At 46.9% G+C, this 23,359-nt stretch overlaps 1 long non-coding RNA gene across 2 annotated transcripts in view; it reads left to right on the top strand.

Annotated features, from left to right (window-relative positions):
* The first annotated feature begins 264 nt into the window (after positions 1 to 264).
* Positions 265 to 23,359, top strand: part of LOC139704734 (uncharacterized) — a 45,631-nt gene continuing 22,536 nt past the window's right edge. Inside the window, exons 1-3 of one of the 2 annotated variants that reach the window (XR_011706702.1) lie at positions 265 to 1,290; positions 3,197 to 3,273; positions 18,011 to 18,058. This is a non-coding gene — a long non-coding RNA (uncharacterized lncRNA). The remainder of the gene's footprint in view (positions 1,291 to 3,196; positions 3,274 to 18,010; positions 18,059 to 23,359) is intronic. The other variant, XR_011706703.1, reaches the window with a different exon arrangement.

Genomic DNA, 23,359 nt, shown 5'->3' with positions numbered 1-23,359 from the left:
CCCAACCATTCCTTCCTCCTCAGTTAAGGGAAAGCAAGGAATGAGAGATGGGTAAGTGAAAAATGAAAGACAGAGACCAGGCAGAGATACACATGAGAATTTGTCAGAGCTGACAAATAAAGGCCATCTCTCTAGAGTGGAGAGAGGCAAAACAGGCTTGGGTTCCAGGACTTTTATGGGGAAGGTTCAGGGATCAGAGCCAGGCAGGTCCTAATGCAGGTGGTTAAGGGTTGGGTTGGGATGAGGGAGTGGTGAGCCTTTCTCAGAAATGCCCTAGGGCAGGAAAGTGAAACTGTTTCTTTAAAATGGCGCTGTCCCTTAAGATGGTGTAAGGATGGCCTTTGGGCTGAGCCTAAGCAACTCCATTTTAAAAACTCCAGTATGAAACCTGCAGTCTCACCAGGCACTGGAGCCCTCCAGTATGGCCCTCAGGCACAAACAAGTCACTTCCCCGCCCACCCTGATAAACTTAGAGTGAAGCCTCTGGCAGGCTGTCCTCGCCTGATAAGAGGGAAAGGCGAAAAGATCAGGGTGGGGACCACCAGACAAGATGTTTTAACCCCAGGGTAAATGACGCAACAGAGAGACCCAGTGGCAGCTGATAAGGATTAAAAGGAGGGTCAAAAGCCCCAGAGTTTGGTACAAATAATGGAGCAAATGAACAGACATTTAGCTAACAATGATGCCCTCAGACTGAGAGCCTGGTGAGGACCTGGACTGACATCCCAACACTTTTCATCATTTGCTGATCCTCTGCATCTTCCTCACCAGACAATTCTACAGCCACATCTTAACCCTGGTGAGAGCAACTTCTTCCTATGACCCTCTCCTCAGCCAGCCGTCAGCTCCACCCCAGGAGAAGCCTGCCTTGGTTCCTGATCTGATGACCGTGGTCTGAGTGAGTGTGCATCTGCTGGACTTAAAACCTAAGGCTTGAGACTTTTGATTCTGCAGAGGGAATGTCTGTCATGAGCCTGTCACGATTACGTGTGTTTGCAGTGCTTAGAATTAATCTAGAATTGTTTGCTGTGAATTGCTTATGTCTGTTGTAGTGCCTAGCTTTAAGGATTGTCGTTTTCTTGATTAAGAACCTATAGAGTGAAGTTGTATTGAGTGATTTAAGTGAATAAAGCATTACTAGGACAGAAGCGCGTGGACATTCTTTGGTTCTCCCCCTCGACTGCATACGTCGCACCTTTTGCCCATCGCGACAGATGGCCATCCAGATGCTAAGCAAGGACCCTATATTCAGTTTCCTCACCTGTAACTTAAAGATAAAAATACCGAAAGGTATGTTGTGAGACTAAATTAGAAAACTAATGTTTCTGGTATGTAATGTTAACAAGAGGGAATGAATGGATAAACGAACTAAACCTGTGGGCTGTTCTAACTTCTTTAAAAAAAAAAGTAAGCCCCTGATTGGCAGACTCAAATGCTTGTTAATAGTGTCCCACTTGGGAACCTGTGATAAGACCCAAGTGCCTTTGAGAGCCCATGGACTAAATGCACTTGCAGAGGCAGGCTGGCTGCCCAGAGGAGGTCACTAAGGGTGGCCCAGAAAGAGGCAGGAAACTAAGTCAGGAGTCCGAGGAAGGCCTAGAGAGGCCAGTGGGGCTTCTTCTGTCTCCGGAGGGCCTAGAGCAATAGCCCAGGGCCACACAGTGCTTGGGAACCAAGTGGCTACCTGAAGGGCCTCAGGTCTTCAGCTTTTAGCAGAGACTCCACCCAGGGCCTTGCCAGCCTGCATGGGTAGAGAGAAGGCACCACTCCTGGAAGAAAGAGCCCTGTGCTGGGAGGGCACCGGATAGGGGAGCAGAACATGCACTGGATTTCAGGAAGTAGATGCCACTGTGGTTGGACAAGCTTGGACACTGACCTGTGCCTGGTGGAAACCCAGTGTCCCCAGTAACTCTGAGGCCGGCAGAGAGGCTTGTTTCTCCAGGCAGATGTCCCTCCCAGCGGTTTGCCTTGTGCTTGTAGCCTCCAGGCCCACTCCTCACCAACCCTAGTGGTCCCCAGGCCCTTATTCCCTCAGCCTTGACTGACACAAAGCACTGCTGACTAGACTTTGACCAAAGGTCAGGGAGTGGAGGAGATCAGCACAAGTAACAAGAAAATGAACCAGTAGCCATTCATCTCGGCCCATTTTATGTGTTAATAACACCACCACAGACTGATTAAGTTGTTATGGTTTGGCTCTGGAATGTTTCCCAAAGGCTCATGTGTTAAAAACTTGGTCCTCAATGCAGCAGTGTTCAGAAGTGGGGCTTTTGGAAGTGACTGGGTCAGAAAGGCTCTGACTTCATCTGTGGATCCATCTATTAGCGAATTTATAACTTGACGGCATCATCTGGAGATGGAGGAAACTGTAGGAAGCAGCATCTATTTGAAGGGAATGGATCAATAGAGGTGTGCCCTAGAAGGGTTCCCCCCCTTTTTTTTTTCTAATTGGGACAATACCTTTATTTTATTTGTTTATTTTTATGTGGTGCATTGTCTTTTGATAGCACCGAAGACTGCACGCCTCCGCTGTAATTGGGGTATAATTGCACAGAGCAATATTAAGAGCTTTGTGTGTGTACCCCGGGGTGTTCTGCCACTGAGCCACACCCTAGCCCTTCTGTAACAGGGTGCACTTGGTGCTTTGACTAGATCCCTTGTCGCTTTGAAACTTACATTTTTTTTTCTTTTTCCCAAAATTCTTCTCCCTGATCTCCTTTTCCCTGATCTCCTTTTCCCTAACCTCCTTCCTGATCTTTTTCCTATGACTTTTTTTGGAGGGAAACTACCAGGGATTGAACTCAGGGGCACTCAACCACTGAGCCACATCCCCAGCCCTATTTTGTATTTTATTTAGAGACAGGGTCTCACTGAGTTGCTTAGCACCTTGCCATTGCTGAGGCTGGCTTTGAACTCACGATCCTCCTGCCTCGAGCTGCTGGGATTACAGATGACTGTGCCCGGCTTACCTGCACTTTTTGAGGGGGGGGGGGGTTCTAGGTTTTGAGCCCAGGGGTACTCTACCACTGAGTTACACTCCTAGTCCTTTTTCCCCCCACATTATTTTATTGGTACATTGGGGTTGTATATAATGATTGGATTTGTTGTTACATATTCATACACAATATAGCAATATAATTTAGCCAAGATCACTCCCCAGCACTTCCCAGCCCCTTTTAATTTTTATTTGATGCAGAATCTCACTTTATGGTTCAGGCTGATCTTAAACGTGCAATCCTCCTGCCCTGGCCTCCGGAGTCACTGGGATTACAGGTATGTGCCACTATGCCTGGCTTCAAAGGGTAGTTCTTGCCCCCCCCACCCCTGGCTTGCTCCCTCTCTGTTTCCTGGCTGCCATAAGCTAAGCAGCCTCCCCCTGCCACACCCTTCTGAGATGATGTTCTGCTTCACCTCAGGCCCAGAGCAATGGAGCCACAGACTGAAACCATGAGCCAAAATAAATCATTCTCCTTTAAACTGATTTTCTCAGGTATTTTGTCACATTGATGAAACACTAACACAATAGGTCAAAGAGAAAAGAGGTTTATTTTGGTTCACTGTTCTGGTCCAAGGTTGAAGGGATGTATTTGGTGATATCGTTCTTGTTGACAAAATCCTGAGGCAATGCAGGGCATCACATGGCAAGAGACAGGGAGATGTGAAAGACATAGCCAAGCTGACTTTTTGTGTCTGTGTGGGGGAGTACTGGGAATTTGACATGGACACTCTACCACTGAGCTACTCCCCTGGTCCTTTATTTTCTTATTTATTTTAATTTTTTAAAAGTTTGAGGTTGGGCCAGGCGCAGTGGTGCATGCCTATAATCTTAGCAGCTTGGGAAGCTGAGGCAGGAGGGTCATGAGTTCAAAGTCAGCCTCAGCAACTTAGTGAGACCCTAAACAATTTAGCAAGACCCTGTCTCAAAAATATTAAAAAAAAATGTTTAAAAAGGTCTGGGGATATGGCTCAGTGGTTAAGCACCCCTGGGTTCAATCCTGAGTAGCCCCACTAAAATATTTGAGATAGGGTCTCACTAAGATGCTGAGGCTGGCCTCAAACTTGCAATCCTCCTGTGGTTGCTGGGATAACAGGCATGATCAAACTGGCTTTCATAGCATACCAACTCTTGAGATAATCCATCAACTCACTAATCTATTCACCGTGTAAATGGATAAATGCATTCATGAGGCAGAATACATTCATACTCACCTAAAAGGTCCCACCTGCTAATATCTCATAATGAGGATTGCATTTCAACCTGAGTTTTAAACCAGACAACCATATTCAAACCTTTGCACCATACTTGTATAAAGACCCATCAGCTGTATCCTGTCTGCTGACGGCCTCTTTCTTGAGTTTTTTCTCCCTGACACCTCTCTCCTCCCATCCTGTACACTTGTTCCTTTGCCCTCTATGAGTTAGATATATCTGCATTTCAGAGCCTGCTCAGGCAGCCTGATGAACTAAAGGCACCTATCAATGGGACTTGTGGTACAGTTTATCTTTTAACAAGCTGTGCCTGCTCTTAGATGTGCTCCCTTCCCACTCATATTGACAAGCAGACAAAAAAAAAAAAAAAAAAAAAAAAAAGATTTATTCTTCTGGGATTTTTTTTCTTTCCTGCAAGTTTTGTTACTTTCCCACCTCATCAGTTTTCATCTGTTTAGGCCAACCTTTTGGATCAAGAACATTCGTCAGAGGTTTATCATAAACTGGTTAGCAAGGGACTCAGTTAAGGGAAACACACAGTTGATTCCTCCAGCATTCCAAGAGAAGCCATGTGATGGAGTAATTTAGGGCACAAGCACTGAGGCCAGATCACCTGGATTTCAATCCCTGGCTTTGTCTTTCTAGCTGTGTGACTTTGAACAAGATCACTTGACTTCTCTGTGCCTCACTTCCTCATCTATAAACAGTATATAATAATATCTCGTAAGGTTATTGTGCCTGAAATCCAAATGAAATGAATTAATATACAAAAGCTCCTAGCACAGTGCCTGGTACACAATAAGCATGCTGGGAGTGTGTGCTGCTGTGATGAACAAGTTTATATAGGAGAAGAAAAAGGAATGTTAGATAAGGCTGTTGAACTCTGTATAGGTCTGGTTAACTTCACGGGGCTATAAAGCTGTCCCATTCATATCAACTGCATAGGTCTAATCTGGGTCATATCAACCAGGAACATCGCTAAACTGTCAGGTGGGGGTTGTTCATCAGAAATGACAGCTACAGAAGTTTGTTGTTTTGTTTGTTTTGCTGAAGTCTGGGATAGCTTTCTTTCCCATACCTCTCCCTGTATCCCTGAATTATCACAGAAATCTTTGAGTCCACCAGGACCTGGGGAATAGGCAGTGGCACAGGGGATGGGAAAGCTGGGGAGCCTGTTTCCCCCACGGCCAGATGGTGCTGGCAGGGCTGGTCCAGGGCTCTGCTGCCACTAAGAGCCAGCAGGGAGGTACTGGGCAGTGAGGCTTGGGACTGGGCAGATGAAAGGCTCGTCTGTGGTCCTGGCCATGGGAACAGCTCTCAAGAACCAGCCAAGGTTTCTGGCTACTGGCCACACTGTCTTCAGAATCCTTGAGTTCCCAGAGCCCTGGCAGGCCCCAGAACCCTCTGCCCACACTTCTGTTGTCCTGTGGAGGAGGGGAGGCAGAGAAAGGATAGCAGGACAATCTGGCAAGGCTGAGCTAGAAGCCAAGAGGGGCTTAACAGCAACCTGAGGGCTGGCACTGTGCCTCCTCCTCTATCAAGTACTGCCCAAGCTGCTCAGGCCAGGACACAAGGATTTCAGTTAATAGAGACATGCTGATGTTGCTTGGCAAAAACAAACCCAAAGATACAAGGTCACCTGATATTTAGCACTTCTAGCCAATAGAAATATGAGCTCATGTTTTCAATTTTATTTATTTATTTATTGTGGAACTGGAGACTGAAACACTGGAGCACCCTACCACCAAACTACATCTCCAGCCCTGTGCGTTTTTTTTTGTTGTTGTTGTTTGTTTGTTTGTTTTTTAAAGAGCGAGAGAGAGAATTATTTTTTAATATTTATTTTTTAGTTTTGGGCGGACACAACATCTTTGTTTGTATGTGGTGCTGAGGATCGAACCTGGGCCGCACGCATGGCAGACGAGCGCGCTACCGCTTGAGCCACATCCCCAGCCCCGCGTTTTTTATTTTGAGACAGGGTCTCACTAAGTTGCCCAGGCTGGCCTTGAACCTGTGATCCTCCTGCCTCAGCCTTCCAAGGAGCTGGGATTACAGATGTGCACTACCATGCCCAGCTGAGCTAACATCTTTTTTTTTTTTCTTGGATTTTTTTTTTATTGGTTGTTCAAAACATTACAAAGCTCTTGACATATCATATTTCATACATTAGATTCAAGTGGGTTATGAACTCCCATTTTTACCCCAAATACAGATTGCAGAATCACATCGGTTACACATCCATGAGCTAACATCTTATTTGAGATTTTCAAATAGATTTTAAGAAAGTTTTTTTTTTTTAAGTAAAATTAATCATGGTAACATATTTATTTTAACCCAGTTGATCAAAATTGACCATTTCAATGTATAATCAAAATACAATTTGTGTTTCTGGTTTTTTGTTTTGTGGTACTTGAGACTGATCCCAGAAGTGCTTTACCACTGAGCTACATCCATAGTCCTTTTTATTTTTATTTATTTATTTTAAAATTTGATTTAAAGGATTCTAAGTTATGCAGAGTCTCACTAAATTGCTGAGGCTGGTGTTGAACTTGTGATCTTCCTGCCTCAGCCTTCTGAGTAACTGGGATTATAGGTATGCACAAGTATTAATGAGATATCTTACTTTCTTTAGTTTCATAAATCTTTGAAACATTTGCACGTTTATATTTTTTTACATCTAACAGCACCTATCTCTGCGTACTAGCCACTGCACAGAAGGAAAACATTTTTTTCCCTCCATCTTACATTCTCCGACTGGGGCCTGCAAATTCAACGTGCAAAGGCAGATTTACAAGAAAAGAAGCCAGAAAGGAAATAGCTGGCTCCTTAAACGGTTAAAGGCTTATACAGACTCGTATACTTAATTTAGTAGGTAAAAGGGAGGGGGAAGAAAGGACTTCAATAGGAAAAATAAATAGTTTTCTAGAGGAAAGACAAATGAGTCTGAAAGAGCAGGAGATAAGAAAGCTTGTGAAAACACAGCTCCGGGATGTGGCTCAGAGATGTGGCTCAGCGGTCAAGAGCTTTCCTAGCTTGCACAAAGCCCTGGGTGTGATCCCCAGCACTGCAAAAAGAAAAAGGAAAGGAAAGGAAAACAAAAAAAAGTTTGTGAAAATGTTTGTCAGTGTAGGTTAGAGCGGTTTTTCGGAGTCTTCAGAGCCATAAAACGTCTCGCAAGAGGGAATTTATGGTACCCTCATTTCCCAGAAGTTGCTTTTAGTCCGATAAAGGAAGCTCCCAGGAAGCTTTTATCGGCATCTGTTGAATCTCAAACGTCTCCAGCATAAAATAATCTTTGTGTCAGCTCTGGGGATCAGAGCACCGGGTCCCCAACACCTTTCAAGGGCTCAGCTGACACACGTGGCTACAGCCTGCCTTATTGGACCGCGCAGGTGCAGAACCCTCCAATCGCGGAGTCCGGGAAGCATCCCTTCGGCAGGTCGCGGCCCCCCTCGGCGGCCGAGCGGGGTGCCCACGGCCTCCGCCAGCAGCCTGCTCCGCGAGAAGCCATTGGTGTGGAGCTGAAGCCTCCCTGCGGGTTGTGCAACCCAACACTTTTTCCAACGCGTTGGCACCAACCGGCTGTGAGGGTGGCGGCGCACGGGAACAACTTTCGTCTTTTTACCTAGCGGTCCACGTCCCGCAGCAGGTCGGGAGGGGTGGATGCTAGGACACAGGCTGTGCGTCCTCTGCCGCCGGAGACCGAGCGCTCTGCGGGGCCTCGGAGGAAGAGCGCGTCCTAGGACACGTGGCTGGCTACGGGAGCAGAAAGCCCGCATCTGGCCACAGTGGGACCCCGGCTGCTCCCCTCCGCCCCCAGCTGGGAGGCTCGGGATCTTAACCCAGCCTCCCCGCTTCACTCTTGGGGAAACTGAGCGTCCCCACCCCCGCCACTCCCCGCCCGCCCTCGGGGCGAACCTGGTTTCAACAAAATCTCTGGGGCCCCGGAGAAAACTTGTGAGACTTCCCGCCCTGGCACCTCGCCAGCTCTCTGCCCTTCGGCCACGGGCGGCGGGGGCGGGGCGGGCCGCGGGGGCGGAAGCCCGGGGGAGCCGTGATGAAACTCCGCGCGCTGCTTGCAGGAGAAGCCCCCAGGCGCCGCGCGCCGCTTGTTTACCGAGCGCCGGGCGGGGGCGGGAGCGCAGTAGCTGAGGCGGTCACCTCACCTCGGGCTCGGCCGCGGAGCCCTTAATCCCCGCAGGGGGCAGAGCTCCTGAGGGTCGTTCCGCCCTGGCGTTCTTGGGTTCTGTTTCGGCTTCAGACCTTCAAACACCTGGCGCCTGGGCAATGCCAAGAGTGACTCTCTGGAAGAGCCTGAGCCTCCGCGTACTCTGTCAGAGCCCCAGGGCAGTTCAAAAGAATATCCAAACAGTAAACAAGTGGAACTTCGGTGTTCGCGCCACTCCAGGACAAGGGGCCTCCTATTTGAACCTTCTGGCGTTTTGCGGCAGCGGTGGCCATCCTTGCTTTCTGTTTTCTCGTCTGTGTAACGGGGAGCGAGGTCCCTATGTGATGCACTGCTGTGATGGGCTCCAATTCTAGGCATTGTGAGCAGCCTCCCCACGCCATCCTGGTACCCTGGTTGTTGTTTTTTTTTTTTTTTTTAATCCCCATAAGCCTTCCTTGGGAGGGGAGAATAGCCTTTCCCAAGGGCCCTTCCTAGTTTTGTGGGCATGGAGAATTTGCTCTTGATGGGGGAAAGTTATCACCTCAGAGGATGAAGGACAGACTGCCTAGGGACTGGGTCACTGGGGCCAGCCTGGGAGAGCCAGGTTGCTGGCATCCACAGCGCTCACCCTAGCTGAGCTCTGAAGGCCACAGACAGGTCTCTTACCCCCAGGGAAAAGTGAGGACAAGCCAGTGTGTGTGGCTGAATGACAGTGGATCTGGTTGGAGCCCAAGTTTGGGACAGTGCTCATAGGCCCCAGCAGCTGTGACCCATGCCCACTGCCAGTGTTTTCTCATCCAGAGGCTTAATTCCCTGGGGAGGGAGGCAGGCAGGCTGAGGACAGATGAAGGAGCTGAGGCTTAGAGCAGGGGAGTTCCAGGTCACCAAAGGAGCTGGTGACAGCTGCAACTATGGCCCAAACCCTCAGTTAGGGAGAAGCAATTGCTTCCAGGCCAGCCAGGGCAAGGCAAGTTCTTGAGCAGGGGGCTGCTGCAGAGCAGATGAAGCACTGGAGACTATTGGTGTTGGAGGCAGGGTTTCCAGTCCTGCCTTCTGGTTCCCAGCCCTTTGACTTTGGGTATGTTATCTTCCCTCTGTGGGAAAATGGGGATAGGTCCCAGATCTGCCCATGACTTTTAGAAGGTACTTTGTGAATGACCTTTACCTACTTGAGTGCATGACATGTTCATATACTGGTGTTGGGGTCAAGGGAAACCTCTTCCAGGGACTTCTCCCTCCCCTGTATTCCCTGGCTCAGAGAGAGGCCCCATACCCTTGCTCCCCTCAACCCTGCTAGCATGTCTGGGTGGCCCCTGAGCTTGGTAAATATTTGTCTCTGCCCTAGTTGGGGGCTGCTGAAATGTTCTGTCCTGTGGCTCATTCAGCTAGGCTTCTACCTTAGGCTGTGAAGATTCTGGAAGAAAGCAAATGTGCAAGGTCAGGTCTTCTGGGATCTCTCCAGCTCTCTTGTCTACTTGTCCTGATCCTCTTGTCCCCATTTACTCCTGAAGCTCAGAAGCTTGTGCTAGATCTATGCAGGAAGAGGGGATACATGCCTCTAATGAGCTCTCCCTCTTGAGGTGGAAGAGCTGGGACTTTGGGTCCAAATGTCAGCTGAGTAGGCCATGGGAGTGAGTCCCACAGCTTCTGTAAGCTTGCTTCTTCACCCCTGAAAAGATGGTGGAATGGTTGGGATCAGTGCCTGGTACCTCCTTCTTCTTTCCACTGCTGTGCAGTGACCCCCAGATGTTTGGGCCTGTTCAATTTAACCAATAAAAACAAGGGTAAGGATGTCTCCAATATTTATTGAGTGCTCTGTGCAATGGTGGAGTGGTAAATGTTTAACAATCAACTCTAAAAAAAGATTTCTGTTGTGTAGCATTTGCCCAATTTCTGTGCTGTCAGTACTCTCACCATGCCCATTTCAAGCTGCCAATCAACATGATATCATTGAATGTGCAGTTGGGAGCCAACAAATGTGGTCAACTGCAGCATAATACTGCATGCAGGATTGGCTATCTAATTTGTAAACTCCAGTACAGAATGAAATTGTAGACTTCCTTGTTCAAAAAGCAAGATACATTTTTTTTTGCTGTATTTCATGATCTCTCTCACTACATGCTCCTTCTTTTTAAAAATTTGCTATTTAATATATCCAATATCATTCCTGCCAACACAAGGATATCCATAGGGTAAGTGTGGAATGTCACAGGATGGGGCCCAATGACTACCAAATTGCCCCTCTGCCAGCTACCCAACAGAGTCTAAGAAGCAGGATCAAGTATCTTTCCTGGGCTGGGGATGTGGCTCAAGTGGTAGCGCGCTCGCCTGGCATGCGTGCGGCCAGGGTTCGGTCCTCAGCACCACATACAAACAAAGATGTTGTATCCGCTGAGAACTAAAAAAATAAATATTAAAATTCATTCTCTCTCTCTCTCTCTCTCTCTCTCTCTCTCTCTCTCTCTCTCTCCTCTCTCTCTTTGAGAAAAAAAAAAAAAAGTATCTTTCCTTCCTATAAGCCTGAATTCCCAGCCTATATCTCAACCTCCAAGCCAGAATGTACTGGGTACCTTGAGAGGAGCGGGAGAGAGGCTTACCTTCCCCCACTCCCTCCACAGAACACTGTATACTGTTGTCATCCTAGGGCAGGACAGCCACTGCCTGTTCCAACCTGACATTTTGTGCGGTACATGCACTCAACCTTGAGAGCAAAGGGTAGCAGTGTTATGGTACAAGGAAGTAATTGCATGGTATTGCAACTTGGCAAAAACTTGGCAAACAAAACAATACAACCTTGCCAGGAGCAGTGGTATGTGCCTGCAATCCTAGCAACCTGGGAGGTAAGGCAGGAAGGAGAGTTGCAAGTTCAAGGCCAGCCTGGACAACTTAGCGAAATCCTGTCTCAAAAAAAAAAAAAAAAAAAAAAAAAATTAAAATAAAGAGGACTGTAGCTCAGTGGCAGAGCCTCCCCTGGGTTCAATCCTCAGTACTGCCAAAAAAAAGAAAGCTTTTTCAATTACCCAATTCATTGCCCATATACATATCATATAATTGGTCCCATTCATTGGTCTACAGAGCACCCACACTAAGATTTCTCCATGCTGATATTTGTCCTGGGAATCGAAGCCAAATATTGACCCAGTTTTAGCAAACTTAGAGGAGCAGCTTTTTGGCTTAAACATTTTGCTTATCAAGAGTTGTTTGTTCTCTTGAGGGGAATGACCATGGTGCCCCAGGCATCAACTTCCTGATAAGAATTTGGTAGGAACTTTTCTCATTCCATGCTGGCCCTCAACCAGGGTGGTAGAGGTTCAGTTTCTTAGGATGGACCAGATACTTTGGGTTGGCTGTTGGTGGTGACTTGTGGGCAAAGGGCGTGAGGACCTAACAGCCTGTTGACTCAAGTCTCACCCACTCTGTGTGGCCCTGAGGTCTGTCCAGATACTAATCTCATTACTAGGAGACCAGGCCCAGACCACGACTGGCAGGACTGCCATTGCCAAAGGGGGAGTTCCAGGTGAGTGTCCCCATGCACAGACAGGAAGCGGCCCAGGAACCTTGCCTTGAAGTGTGCACTGGTGCACTGGTGACAAATCACTTTATTGTAGATGGATAAATCTTACCTGATCGCAGTGTGGTGGCACACGCCTGTAATCCCAGCAGCTCAGGAGGCTGAATCAGGATGATCCGTGAGTTTAAAGCCAGCCTCAACAATTTAGCAAGGCCCTAAGCAACTAAGGGAGATCCTGTCTCTAAATAAAATATTAAGAAGGACAGGGGATGTGGCTCAGTGATTGAGTGCCCCTGGATTCTATTCCTGGTACCAAAACACACACACACACACACACACACACACACACATTCTCTGGTTAGGAAACAGTGGGCATGTTTTGCATGTACTGTTCTTGCATGTTCTTCACCTGGTTTCCTCACGGACATTCAAACCATAGTGAAGACTGCCTAGAATGTTCTTCTCCATCAGATCTGGTTTGAAACTCCCTTCATGACACACAGAGCTGACAAAATTTAGGGGTTGCTGAGGAATGGCTTGCACCCTAATATGGGAGCAAATACCATGAGGTAGGAAAGTTCAGAGTCCTTAGACTTTGCCGTGGGGACCTGCTATGGTCTGAATGTTTGTGTAACTGTGGTCCACTTTATGCTGCTCTGCCGCTGCAACTGATATTTAAAATGGACATGTTTCTTTCTCTTTCTCTCTCCCTAATCTCTCCCCTTCCCTAATCTCAGGGGAAAGAGAATTACCTTTCTTCTCCATTTTAGGCAAATTTTTGTACCCCTGAGTACACCCCCACCATAGGAAGGAAGTAATCCAGGCTTTGGGGATGGTACTAGTGCCACAGTCTGGCTGGGTACAAATAACTGAGCCGCCACAAAGCCTTGTAGGTTCAAACAGCAACTCTTTATTCCCGAATTCTCACGGGCACTCTACACACACTTCCTGGGAACACACTCCCTCCACTGGGCTCCGCGCGCCAATTCACTCAGAACCCCGCGAGAACTCAACGGGAACTCCAAAGTAGTGGGCGCCTGAGGCAGCAGGATCCGCCCTAATCCCGGAGCTGCCCTAATCCCGGAGCAGGGTCACCTTTCAACCATTCCCTCTAGCAAAATGCCAGGCCTCATTCTGACTAAACTGTGGCTCTCAATATACTAGAAGATCTCAGAAATGACCTTCTCCCAAATTAACAAGTGAATTACAACTCCAACAGAGAACAGGGGAAGAATCACAGCCTTTGGGACAGAAGTCCCCTATGTTTCTCCTTTGCTAGCAAAGCAGTAAACCTTCTTTTTCTTTTTACTCAAAACTGTGTCCTCATTATTGAATTGGCATGGGGACAAAGACAGAGCTTTAGGTAACATTTGGTTCTCCTCAAATTCATATATTGAAACTTAATGTGACTCCATTTTTGAGAAACCAGCCTCTACCTCAGAGCAGGGCCTGTCCAAAGGGGGGGGGATGACCCTTGTCCTTGGAAAACCCATTCCTAGGCACATAGCTACCCTGTTGAGTCATTTATCTACCAGATGTCCTTGATTCAGCAAATGCAAGTTCCTGAAAAGACCAAAAGAATGCTTGAGGCCTAATTTGGACCATAGCAACAACCAATCAGAGTGAGACAGGGAAGATATCTGAAATACCAAACGGCCCTCCCAGTAGTTTAATGATTGATAACATGTTTAGGCAACCCTGCAAGTTTAGCATATACACTCTTTTGTAACCCCTCAAGGCTTAAACCAATCAGTTCAAATGTATCCACCACTAGTACTAACCAATCACCCCTGTCCGACTTGTTCCCACCAGTGAATGTACTAATCAATGTTAAGAGTTGTTGTTTGACTTTTCCGTGGTGTGAAATGATTTGTTGTGTGATGTTGTGATGCATAGAGTATCTAAAAAAAACCCATAAGTCCTCACTGAACTAAGGGTGGGGACCGCTGCATCGGTTGCAATAAAGACTCAAAGACTCTCGTGTGATTGCATCGGATTCGGCTCCTGGAGGTCTACTGGGGTCCCATGAATCTGGCATTACATTTGGGGGCTCGTCCGGGATTCCCCAGACCCCAGGATCCCCGAACCGGAGAGCATAACACCTTTATTCGTGTGTCTGTTGTCTGCTTTGTTCTGACTACGGCCGTAGAATCTGTATTCTGGGCTGGCAACTGGCCTTGCCATAGGGTCACCAGCCGGGCTCCTGGGAGACATTCCAGACCCCAGTCTGAGGGGGATACTCCTCTAATCTGGGGTCACAGACCCAATCTGAGGGGGATACTCCCAATCTGTTCATCTGAGGGGAAGGCAGGTAGCTCCTGCCGTACGTAGTTGGCTTGTTGCCAGCACCCTACTTCCATTTTTGTCAACAATCTGAAAAAAGGAATCTGTGTCTTTGTGTGTCTTTTTGTCTGTGTGCTTCTGTTAAATGTGACGGTATTGTTTCACTTTGGACTGATGAAATGTCCCAAGTTCTGATCTGCCTTAGATGTGTGGAGGTCTATTGGGGTCCCACGAATCTGGCATTACAATTAAAAAGCAGGTTCTTTAGGAGGTGATTTCATCATAAGGGTAAAGCTCTCTTGGATAGGATAAAAATCTTTTTTTTTTTTAAATAATACTATAGATGTCAACTTCATCTACTGCTTTAATGTCAATATTGAAGGAAACCACAATTCACAATTATTTACAACCACTTACTGTGTACATGCTAATGTAAGGGTAAAAGAAATTGAAGTTAAAGGGTAAAAGACCAGGTGTTGTAAAGTTTCTAAGCTGCAAGGTCTGAGTTAAAATGTAAAGGATTAGGTATTGTTAGGTTTCTATGCTACCTGCAAAACCTGAAATTTCTGTAGCTGTTAAGACAATGCTTGGAACTGCCCAGTAAATATTTCCCCTGACTATTTGGTTGTTTAATAAGGGCTCTGTGTGGTCGCACGTAGGCATTGCAGGGCCTGGACCAATCAGTTTAAATGTAACCCCCTCCTTAGGAATGACCTATCACTCCAGCCTGACCTGTTCCCGCCAATGAATGAACTAATCATGTTTAGGAGTTGTTGTTCAATTTTCCCGCGCCTCATGATGATTTGTTCTGATGTATACAAAGCCCTCCGCCCTCCCCCAAAAGTGTACTTAAGCAGTGCTCAGCCCCTGCTCGGGGCTCTGGGCTGCTTTCCCTTCTTGAGTGGGCACGGAGCCCCAGCATGCTGGTTCAATAAATCCCCCTTCTGCCAATTGCATGAGTGGTCACTTGGTGGTCTCTTTCTCCGACGTTTCGCGGGACCCTTACACTAAGTGCTAGGTACTTTAGCTTAATGGATATGGGTCTTAGCTTGAAAAACCAGCCTCTGTCTCAGAGCAAAGCTGTCCAAGGAAGGGACAGGGCCTTTGTCCTTGGAAAAAACCCACAGAGCACTCCTAGGCACATTCCCACCCTGCTAAGTTGTTTATCTACAGGAGAGATCTGCTGCGCCAGGTGTCCCTGACTCAGTCAGGCTAGGTGGGGATCCATAGCAGCCCCCTAGCAGCCACCAATCAGCATGAGACAGGGAAATACCTGGGATGCCAGATAACCCTCCCAGTAGTTTATGGTAGTTGATAACCTGTTGGGAAACCATGTAGTTCAGCACATACACCCCTCTTGGCTTAAACCAATCAGTTCAAATGAATACCTCTTTTGTACTGACCAATCACCCCTACCTAACTTGTTCCCGCCAGTGAATGTGCTAATCATGTTTTAGAGTTGTTGTTTGATTTTCCCGCGGCATGAGGTGATTTGTTATGCTGTATGTGAAGTCCCTGCCCTTTTCAAAGAATGTATATAAGCTCTGCTCAAGCTGTTCTCAGGGCTCTTTGCTCTTTACCTCTTCGAGGTAGGCTTGGAGCCCCAGCATGCTGGACCCCCAATAAACCCTTTGCTGTTGCATGAGACAGTCTCTTGGTGGTCTTTTCCTCTGACGTTCACCTGACCTTTACAAGCTCTCAGAGAACTTTCTCTTTTTCTTTTCTTTTTTTCAAAGAGAGAGAGAATTTTTTAATATTTATTTATTTTTTTTTTAGTTTTCGGCTGACATAACATCTTTGTTTGTATGTGGTGCTGGGCCGCACGCATGCCAGGCGAGTACGCTACCACTTGAGCCGCATCCCCAGCCCAGGATTAAAATCTTTATGAAAGAAGTTGAGTGCAAAGGTAGTGGTGCATCACTTACTCCCAGCTGCTCAGGAGGCTGAGGCAGGAGGATCACCAAGTTTGAGGCCAGTCTGGGCAACAGAATAAAATAAAAAGGGCTGGGAATGGAGCTCAGTGGCAGAGCACTTGCAACATGCCTGGGGTCCTGGTTTCAATCTTTAGTATTAAAACAAAAAACAAAACAAAACAAAAAAAAAACCCACATGTGCAAGGTCCCAGGTTTCATCCCCAGCACTGAAAACAAACAACAACAACAAAAAAAAAAACCCCAACAGTCTAAGGTTTGGGGTTATAGCAACCAGAATGGACTAGGGTAAGACCTACCCCTCTTTCTGTAGCTGGTTCATTAATAATGATTTTTCCACACCAAGTAGGAGTCCAGTGATTCAATTCTGACCCTGTGTACCTGAAACCAGCATCAGATCCCACAAGACAAGATGGTCCCCGTCTAGATGCCAGTTATAAATAGGGTACCTGCAGGTGACTACAAATTGGAGGTTCCACAACCCCATCTTCTGAATCTATAACTTGCTAGAAAAACTCATAGAATTCAGGAAGACACTACTTGCATTAAGTGGCTCCAAAAGATACATAAATGTATAGCCAAAAGGAAGAGATGCATAGGGCAAGGTGTGGGGGGCAGGGGTGTGAAATTCCTTTTGACCTCTGCCTACCCCAGGGATGCTCAAGTGCTCACTAACCTGGAAGGCCTCCAATCTCATTGAGAGTTTTGTGTGTGTTTGTTTTATTGAGGTGGATCTTGCTGTTTTGAGCAAGATGATCTCAAGTGATCCTCCTGTCCCAGCCTCCCAAGTAGCTGGGACTACAAATAAGGACCACAGTGCCTAAGAATGTTTATAGCCCAATCTCTAGGCCCCTTCTCTCTAATCACATAGTTGGTCTTTTTGGCTGAACAGGGTGGTGCTGAAAGTATCTAGAAGTCACACCCTCAATGATTCATTAGCATAAACTCAGTTGTGTTGGAAAGGGGCTCATTATAAGTGACAAAAGACACTCCCATCACTCAAGAAATTCCAAGAATTTGTACCTAGGAAAAGGGATATTACATATATAATTGGCATATATAATGTACTATATATATATAAATATTATATGTTTACAGTATTTTATTATATTACAGGTCACTATGGTTGACTATACAAATGAACTAAACTTTAGGTGTTGATTTTTTTTTTTTTTTTTGGTGTGTGTTGGGGGTTATGGGGGATTGAATTCGGGGGCACTCAACCACATCCCCAGCCCTGCTTTGTATTTTATTTAGAGACAGGGTCTCACTGAGTTGCTTAGCACCTTACTCTTGCTGAGGCTGCCTTTGAACTCACCATCCTCCTGTCTCAGCCTCCTGAGCTGCTGGGATTACATGCACCACCGTGCCAGCTAGGCGTTGATCTTGATAGGATTAATGCATATACTGGCTACCAACCCCTCAAATCTGGTTGTAAGTTTGCTAAATTTGAAATTAGGCAACCCTTGTAACAGGGGTTCTCTTGATGCTTTGACTGTGTCCCTTGTGGCTTTGAATCTTACATGTTTTTTTCTTTATCCCCCATCTTTTCCCTAAATATCTTCCTGGTCTTCTCATCCCTGATCTCCTTCCTGATCTCTCTTCCCTAATCTCATTTTCTCTGAATCACCTCTATAAAAGCCCTCTGTTTCTGTGGATGGGCAGAATCACAACCTTTGGGACAGGCGTTCCCTGTGTTTCTCCTTTGCTAGCAAAGCAATAAACCTTCTTTTTCCTTTTTCTCAAGGCCTTGTCTTTGTTATTGGATTCGTGTGGGATGAGGATCCAGCTTTCGGTTATACCCTTACACACCGACCCTGATATACTGCTGCAATCACCATATCTCCAGGACTTGAGACCCCTGCAGTCATATGTTCTATATAGTTAAAACCTTCTCTTATCCTCTAGAACAAGGACCAGGAAGATGACAAAGAAAGACACTGAAACACAGAGAGGGTAAGCAACTGACCTAAAGGTCAACAGCAAAGCAGTGGTGGAGCTGAGTGGAACATTCCCATTTCAGGCCTGCAGTCTGATGCTCCTCCCTCTGCAGGCAATTGCTTCATCTTGTAGTGTGACATTCTCCCTGTTGGCCATGTAGACGTAAACAGATCACACTCTATCTGTTGTCCTCCATGCCAGCCCCAGCATCTTGTTATTGAAGCTTGTTAGAGCTATTGTCTTTGAAGACAGGGAAACTGAGGCCAAGGTTACATAGTGACTGGAGGCAGTGCCAGCATTGTTCACTATCCCAAATGCATAGCTTAAGTTCTGGGTATGAGCTAAACAGTCAACTTCCAACTCAAGTCACCTATTCTCCATGCCTTGGTCAAACGACTTAACTCTACCTGCCTTAGTTCTTTCTTGCATTTGCAAAAGCAGATCACAGAAGATGTGAAGTGGTTATAATTTGAGGCTTATATACTATCTCAACAGGGGAAGGAGAGGAGAAAGAGCACTTAAAGGAAAACCAGTGACTTCTAGGAAAGATAAATGGGCCCTCAGGAGGATAGGAGATATGATAGTTTTGTGACAATGTCTGTTTTGGTGATTGCTTATCTTGTTGAGATTACTCCTTTGGTCTCATGGCAGGGATCCATTTTCCCTGGTGGGAAACTCCCCAGTCCTAGGAAGAGGATTTATGACATCTGAATTCCTTAGGGAGGCTCTGCTTTTAGACAGATAAGGGGAGTTCAGAACATCTCCTCTTCTTGCATCTATTGATTCTCAAATGTCTTCAGCTCAAAATAGTCCCTATCATTGCAGGCAGAGGGCTGAGTAGGACAAGAGGCCCAGATCAGGCTGGAGGGCTCCTGTGAGTCCTCTAGCCACTCGCTGTCCATTCCACCCTGGGGCACTAGAGGCCTCTGCTTTTTTTTTTTTTTTTTTTTTTTTTGGTACCGGGAATTGAACTCAGGGGCATTTGACCACTGAGCAACATCTCTAGCCTCGTTTTGTATTTTATTTAGAGACAGGGTCTCACTGAGTTGCTTAGTGCCTTACCGTTGCTGAGGCCAGCTTTGAACTTATGATCCCCCTGCCTCAGCCTCCTGAGCTGCTGGGATTGCAGGTGTGCACCACCTTGTCCTGCAGGCCTCTGCTTCTTATCAGAACTTGGTCAGGGATAAACTAGAGCCATCCCATGCTCAGCCCTCCCACCTGGTGCCCTGTGTTTGCTGCAGGCTACTGTGGAGAACCTCATCCATAGGATGTGAACTGGGATATGAGGGACCACTGCTGAGCTGGGAAGCCCAGGCCAGGACTGGAGGTTCAACCAGGCCATTCTTCCGTCCATGGAGGCTGACCACTCTCCAGCCCTCTTTGGGGTCAAGGTCTCCCAGGGTGGAGAAGTAGCTGGGTCCCTTTCTGCAGAGCTGTACATGTGTCAGACCTAGCTTATTAGACTCTCATAGTGGATGACTATGATGTTGGTGGTGGTGATGATGATGATTTGTGGTCCTGGGACTTGAATTGAGGTTTTATAACATGCTAGAAAAGTGCTCTACTATGGAACTAGTCCTTTAATTTAATTTAGTTTTGAAACAGGGTCTGGCTAAATTGTCCAGGCTGGCCTCAAATTTGCTATCCTCCTGCCTCAGCCTTCCAAGTAGCTGGGATTAAAGGTATGCGTCATCACGCACAACGCCCACTGGAGTTGGTGGGGGGAGCTGGCTGAGATCCAGGATTGGCCAAGATCCCGCTGATTGACAGGCGGTTCAGTCAGCACCTGATTGGTGGGTCTTTCGTGCTTGCAGACTGCTTGGTGCTTTGCTCCTAAGTCACTGCCATCGACCTGACATTATCTAAATGTTGGTGTCCTCCACCAGGTGTGGTGGTGCAGGCCTCTAATCCCAGGGACTTGGGAGGCTGGGGCAGGAGGATCACAAGTTCAAGACCAATCTTATCAAATTAGTGAGGCCATAAGTATAAGGTCCTTGCTTAGCATCTGAACTGCCATCTTATGTGACAGCCATCATTTTAAGGAAAAAGTTTTGCTTTCCCGCCCAAGGGCCTTTCTGAGAAAACTCACCACTCCCTCATCCCAACCCAACCCCTAACCACCTGCATTAGGACCTGTCCACCTCTGATTCCTGAACTTGCCCCATTAAAATCCTGGAACCCAAGCCTGTTTTGCCTCTCTCCACTATAGAGAGATGGCCTTTATTTGTCAGTTCTGAGGTTCTGACAAATAAACTCTGGTGTGTATCTCTGCCTGCTTTCTGTCTTTCATTTCTCACTCGCCTCTCTTTTTCCTCGCTTTCCCTTCAATAAAGACTTAACAAGACCCTGTCTCAAAATAAAAACATTAGGAAAAAAAAAAGAGAGAGAGAGAGCTGGGGATGTGGCTCAGTACAAAAAAAAAAAAAAAATTGTCCCCTCTACTATTGCTGAAAGCTAAGTCCTTATCCCCATGCCAATCCAACTGTGACAGTTTGAGATAAAAGAAAAAGGTTTATTGCTTTGCTAGCAAGGGAGAAACACAGAGGACTCCTGTCCCAAAGACTGTGATTCTGCCCATAAGCAGAAACAGGGCTCTTTTAAAGAGGTGATTCAAAAGGCTACATTCCCATGTTCTCTGCAGGAGTTGTGATTCACTTGTTAATTAGGGAGACAATCATTTCTGAGATCTTCTGGTAGCATCCCCAAAGTCTGGATTACTTTCTTCCTATGATGGGTGTGTACTCAGGGACAGATAAATCTGCTTAAAATGGGGAAGAAAGGTAACCCTGTTTCCCCTGAGACTAAGGAGGGGGAGAGATTAGGGAGAAGCAGGGAGAAAGGAAGAGAAGAAACTGTCCATTTTAAAAATTAATTGCAGTGGCAGAGCAGCAAGGGCTATTTTCAAAGCATAAAGTGGACCACGGCTACCCTGTCAAAATAATGTGTTAAAAACTAACCCCCAGGGGGCCAGGGTTGTGGCTCAGTGGTAGAGCTCTTGCCTAGCATGTGGGAGGCACTGGGTTCACTGGGTTCCCACCCCATAAAAACAAATAAAGGTTTAAAATGCCGCAGCAAAATAGCGGGGGTGGGGGGGTGGGGTGTGTGGGGGGTGACCAGCAACTTGAGTACATTGATACAGCAGGAGCCAGCTGTATCGACCTGGGCAGCCCCAGATAGCCCGGGGGAGAGTCCGGGACTCAAACTGCTTCTGGGCAAAGGGAGCAAGAGTGTGCGAGACTGTGCCTCTGGGTCAGGTCTGGATTTGGGCTCTCAGAGTGGCATCCCGCTCCCCAGGCAGGGGGCGGGGAAGAGCCGGCTGCTGCCGCTTGGAAATTCCTTGCTGCACCATGATCGGCTCCGCTGCACAGATTCACGCACCCTCCGGTAATGAAAAGTATTCAGTAATAGCCTTTTTTTTTTTTTAAATATTTATTTATTTTTTTTAGTTCTCGGCGGACACAACATCTTTGTTTGTATGTGGTGCTGAGGATCGAACCCGGGCCGCACGCATGCCAGGCGAGCGCGCTACCGCTTGAGCCACATCCCCAGCCCCCAGTAATAGCCTTTTGCTGCAACTTTTTTCCTGATAATCCTTCTTCTTCTGAACTTTCTTCTTCTTTCTGACTAGAGTTCCTGGGCTTCCATCAACACATGCCCTAACTGCTCTTGGCTCCACTGGGGTGCCTCCTTCCCTTAGTAATTTACTTCTCACCCCTTCCATATTCTCATCACAAAGACAAGACAATACAATACACTGAGACAAAACAAGACACAAACATACTGTATCAATCTTCTCCATTTTCTCAAAATGGCCATTTTTCCTCTCGCCCTATCTGCCTAGGGACGAGCAGATTTGCTCCCGTCCTATCTATGGACGGGCAGCTTTTTTTTTCGTCACCTACCCCCCGAGTGTCCCGGGGCTCCCTTAACGGGCCACCATCTGCCGCAGTCCGGCTGCAGCAAAATAGCGGGGGTGGGGGGGGTGACAAGCAACTTGTGTACATTGATACAGCAGGAGAGGGAGCCGTTTATTGTAGGACAGGAGCGGTATATATACATTCCACACAGCTTATCTAATTAACATAAACTAGATACAGCAGTCAACCAATAAGGAATCACCACACTTAATGGCTCGCTGGCGTTACTTCACAAACCACTTCCTCTGGCAAAATGCCAGGCGCCATCCAGACTTGTTTACAGACTCTAACATTTGCCAGGCGCCATCCTGACTTGTTTACAGACTCTAACATAAAAAAACAAAAACAAAAACAAACAAACAATAAAAAAAAACTAACCCCCAAGTGATGCGAGGTGGGGAGGGGCTTTGGGAGGCCCTTAGGTCACATGGTAGAATTAGTGCCTTTTATAAAAGGGCTTGAAGGAGTTAGTTTGTTCTTTTGCCCTTTAGCCCGTGTGTGGGTGGAACACTATCTTGGAAGCAGAAAACAAACATCACCTTACACGGAATCTCCTGGCGGCTTGATCTTGACTCTCCAGCCCTCAGAATTGTGAGCAATAAATTTCTATTGTTTAGATGGGCGTGGTGGTACAGGCCTGTAATCCCAGTGACCTGGAAGGCTGAGACAGGAGGATCGCAAGTTTGAGGCCAGCTTGCTTGGGCATTTAGCAAGGTTGTCTCAAAGTAAAAATTTTAAATGACTGAGGTTGTTCAGTGATACAGTGCCCCTGGGTTCAATCCTTGGTACTGAGAAATACATAAACAGATTAATAAATAAAACTTGTCACCCTTGGGCCAGTGTCTGAGTGCCACATGGCTGAGATGTCAAACCTGAGGTCAAGATCCCTTCCTCCTTTCTCAGGCCTTCTCCATCTCAGTTCACACGAGACACGCTCATAAAAATGATTCAAGGCGGGAAACTGGGGCTGCGAGAAGGAAGGGACATCTTCTGGGGTGAGGGCTTATAACCAAAAGCTTGGTCCTCATCCTCGACGCCAATCCAATAATGAAGGCAAGGCCTTGAGAAAAAGGAAAAAGAAGGTTTATTGCTTTGCTAGCAAAGGAGTAACAGGGAATTCTGCTCCAAAGGCTGTGATTCCGCCCATCCACCGAAACAGGGGGCTTTTTTAGAGGTGATTCAGACAAAGAACAGAGATCATGAAGGAAAAGATGAGGGATGAGAAGTTTAGGGAAAAGAAGATTGGGGATAAAGAAAAAAAAAAACGTGTAAGTTTCAAAGCCACAAGGGTTATGTCAAAGCATCAAGTAAGCCCTGTTATAGGCTGAGCTCTCTCATGTGACTGCTCACAGTCACCTTCCCTGGGCTCATTGGGCAGGAGGAAGAGGGAGAAAGAGGG

This window comes from Marmota flaviventris, chromosome 2, assembly GCF_047511675.1.
Source record: "Marmota flaviventris isolate mMarFla1 chromosome 2, mMarFla1.hap1, whole genome shotgun sequence".
NCBI classification, from domain to species: Eukaryota; Metazoa; Chordata; class Mammalia; order Rodentia; family Sciuridae; genus Marmota; species Marmota flaviventris.
The sequence above is the reverse complement of the archived record's forward strand: the minus strand, read 5'-3'. Positions and strand labels throughout refer to the sequence as shown.